Genomic DNA, 4,159 nt, shown 5'->3' with positions numbered 1-4,159 from the left:
AATACTCATACTTCGCAATGTTGTCCATAGCTTGTCATGATCCACACAATCGAAAGCCTTTGCATAGTCAATACAGCACATTTTCTGGCACTATATCTGACAGTGTTTCTCTGCTATTAATAAGGTTTTCAGTGACTAAATATTCGGAAGTAGTTCATCACTCCTTCTTCCTAGTCTGTCTTCACCTGGAAGCTCATCTGAAACCTGTCTACCATGGGTGACCCTGCTGGTATTTAAAATACCGGTGGCATAGCTTCAAGAATCACAGCAACTCACAAGCCACCACAGTATGACACACTGACAGACGTGTGGTGGTTCACATGCATATGAGGTTATTAAAAATACTATGATTTGGGTTAAGGCTCACCTTAGTCCTCAAACTAACACCATTAAAGAGGTCTTTAACTAACCTATTAAAGAGGTCTTGTGCAGCAGATTTGCCCAATGCAATACGATGTTTGGTTTCTTGACCACTGCTCCCATGCGCACTGCTTGTGAATCCAAGAAAATTTTAAAAAGAGATTCATCCCCTCTTTTATGTTCACACTGATGATGGTGGTGTTTGGAGCTTCTCCAGAAGGAAACTGATGGTCTCTGTGAGCAGTGCCATAGCTATGGAGGTGGGTACAGGGAACAGAGCATAGATTTATTCTGAAGGTACAGCCACACCACTTTTCTGGTGGATTAGATGTGGGCTGATGTGATAAAAGAAAAAAGCTACCATGAAGCCCTTAGCCCTTGAATATATGAAACAGAAGAAGTTACCAGTTAGTGAAGAGCCAGAGTGCTCCTTGGAGGTCAGGATGGCCAAACTTTGTCTCTCATACTTCGAATATATTGTCAAGAGGGACCAGTCGCTGGACAAGGATATCATGTTTGGTAAGGCAGAGGGTCAGAGAAAAGGAAGAAGACCCCCAGCAAGATGGGTTGGCAATATGGCAGCATCAATGGGCTCAAGTGTGGCAACAATTGTGAGGTTGGCCCAGGACTGGGCAGTGTTTCCTTCTGTTGTGCATAGAGTCACTATGAGTCGGTACCGACTCGATGGCACCTAAAAACCAGTTAGGTTAGCATGAAGACATGCTGAATATAAGGTAGGTCCTAATCCAGAAATGCTGTACAGGGCTCTATGGGTCAGAACCAACTCGACAGCACTAAATAACAACAATCCTTTATGACTAACATCCTTATGAAAGAGAAGAGACCCAGAGACAGGGAGTTAGAGGAAGCATACTGTGTGACAACAGTTATGATATAGCTGTAAGGCTACCAAGTGCTCAATCAGTATGCCATCAGGATTTCTTAAGTTAATTCATACCCATTAACTAAAGGCACCAAAGTGTGTATGGTGACTTTACTTTGGCTTTCCATATCTAGATGTCAGGTGACACAGAAAAGAAAAAACATTAGATTATTGCTAAAATAATGGCCACTTGATGTGATTTTAGATACCTGGCATTCTGACTTTTCTTAAGTTTCAACTACTTTTTAAACCCATTCAGCACTATTCAAGACAGCATGTACACCTTCTGGTTTGCACTAAGGATTTAATTGTCTTTTTCTTCTCTTAGTCATGCTAACCACATTTGAATATTCTGAGTTTAACCACCTCAACAGATTTCAGATCAAAGCAAGTGTGAAATCATCCCCCAGCTTTGTACAGAATTCTTTCTGCACCTAAGTCAACAAATTGGAGGAGATAATGCAGTCACCAAGCGTGCTGTCAGTGCTTCTAGATGTATTTGTTAATAGCTTTGTGTGAAATTGTTTCTCTTGTTATCTTAAGTCTCAGCTGGGAGTCAGCCTCATTTAAAACAATGTCCCCCCACTGTATATAGCATGCTCTCCAAGACGCTGCAGAAATGAACCGACCTTCCAATGATGAGTGGGAGGAGGAGGGGCGGGCACAATAATCATACCATCCCGAAGTGTGGGTCACTTAAGAGTTACTACACAGGGATCCTGCACAGATGTGTCTGAAGTCCAAGCCAGGGAAAGGCTGGCCGACGGAGAACCGGAGCTGACTCCTAACCTGGCATGAGCATACCTCTCCTTATGGGAACCTCCAAGAATGAGAAACATTGCAAATCAGAAGAGGTGAAACCACCAGAATGGTGTTTGTATCTAACATTTCTTTTGAATAAGTGTCTTTACTGTAGGACCTTCTAATAAGCCCTAGTGGCGCAGAGGTTAAGTGCTCGGTGGCTGAGCAAAATGTCCACAGTTCAGACCCACCCGTCGCTCTACAGAAGGAAGATGTGGCCGTCTCTCTCCTTGAAGATGACAGTCTTGTGGGGCAGTTCTACTCTGGCTAGGAGTAAGGATCAATTTTATGGCCGTGGGTTATACTCTTCTAAACTGGACTCTGCTGAACAAAGCAAGGCACAAATCCTGAATAATTCAAATTAATCTCAAGTGTTTCCCCTGAGGATGGAGAGCTGAAGCCCTAATTACTAAAATGGCCAGGCTACCTAAGCCCTCAGTCACTCCCACAGCTCTCCCTGATGGACATGGCTGTTTAACAAGTGCCCTCCCTGTGACCAGGGCTCAGGTTCCATCTGGCAGAGGAAAGGAGGAAGCCTCAGAGTAACAAAACCGGGAGAGCTGTGCCTGGAGCTAAGATCTCAGGTGCTGATGTGGCTCTGCAGTTCCTGAGGGCTTGTTCAGACACCTGGACGCCTCACTCCAAGATCTTGATTCCATTTCTAACAAGCGCCAGGTGAGGGAGCAGCTGCCACTGAAGTCCCAGCTCAGAGAACCCCACCTGGAGTTTAACAAGGAGCACCTGACCTGTCAGCAGGCACTACCTCTGTCCAGACTCCCACTCACCAGGTGCTGTTGGCACAGGTTCCCTCATCTGATGCCTGTCTGAAGGTAGCGGTAAACTGGGGTCTATAGGTATATACAGATGACAACACTAGTAAGGCATGCTCAGCATGAAGTGGTCAACCATTCAAGATCACAAAGTTTCAAAGGGCTTAAAAGGGGGGTGGCAATGATAATTAAGAGCCCCAGGGACAGAGTGGGATAACTGTTGTTACATGGAGGGGATTGCAATCACTGAGGTAAGACAAAGTGTAGGATATGTTGAATATAAAACTGATGTTGCACTCTGCAAACCTTCACTCAATTCAACAATAAAAAGTTTCCAGAAAGTAAAACACTGAAAAAGCTTTTCCCAGTGGGTATTCCTACAGATTGATCAGAGACACATATCTGAGTCATATGGGACTTGGGAACTGAAGCGTTTCCAGACACCAACAGCAACCACCCCTTCCACTCTGTGTTTATTATTATTATTATTATTTCCCATTGGTTTTATTATGAATTGAGTGAAGGCTTACAGAACAGATGATCAGTTTTACATGATGGCAATCCCCTCCATGTACTCAAAGTTAACCACATTGACCTCTATTCACTTTAACTGCTGTATTCCTTCCAGTGTCTCCGGCTACCTTCATCTTTCCTCTCCCTCTTGTTGGATAGTCCCTGCTCTGTCACCATATTAACGTGTCTACAGTCTAGCTCGTGAATAAGTTCCCCTCCCAGCCCTCGTAAATAATCATCATAGATTGATTCCTTTTTCAAGAAAACCTTTTTTTAAACTGTTTATATTTGTCCCATACAATATTTGTCCTTTTGTGATTCACAAAGTTCACTCAACATGTCCTCCAGTTACAACCATGTTGTGAGGTGTGTCACAGATTCATCATTATTCTTCAATATTTTTGTAGTATTCCATTGTTTGTCTAAATCATTCTTTCTGATATGTCTCCTGTAGACAGCATACTGAAGCATCGTATTTTCTTATCCATTCTGCTCTCTGTGTCTCTTGATTGGTACATTTAATACATTTAAATTCAGTGTAATTATCAATAGGGATGAATTGATTACTGTCATTATTCTGTGTGTTTTTGTGTGTGGTGCGGTGCTACTGGGTTCTTTGTTCCACATAATTTTCTATGCTGAGTTCATTTTGTTTGTGGGGTTTCTTTTCATTTTCATTTCTGTTGTGTTAATGTTTACTAAATCTTTTCTGATTTTCATCTTTTTTTATTTTGATGTGCAGGTATATTATTATCCTCTGAGGCTGACCTGTAATTTATTTTTTCCCTGCTTAAAACTGCCTGTCTTCGTGCAGACCCGATCAGGAGGTCAA

The sequence above is a fragment of the Chrysochloris asiatica genome, unplaced genomic scaffold (genome assembly GCF_000296735.1).
Source record: "Chrysochloris asiatica unplaced genomic scaffold, ChrAsi1.0 scaffold00018, whole genome shotgun sequence".
Lineage (NCBI taxonomy): Eukaryota > Metazoa > Chordata > Mammalia > Afrosoricida > Chrysochloridae > Chrysochloris > Chrysochloris asiatica.
This window is presented reverse-complemented; position numbering follows the sequence as displayed.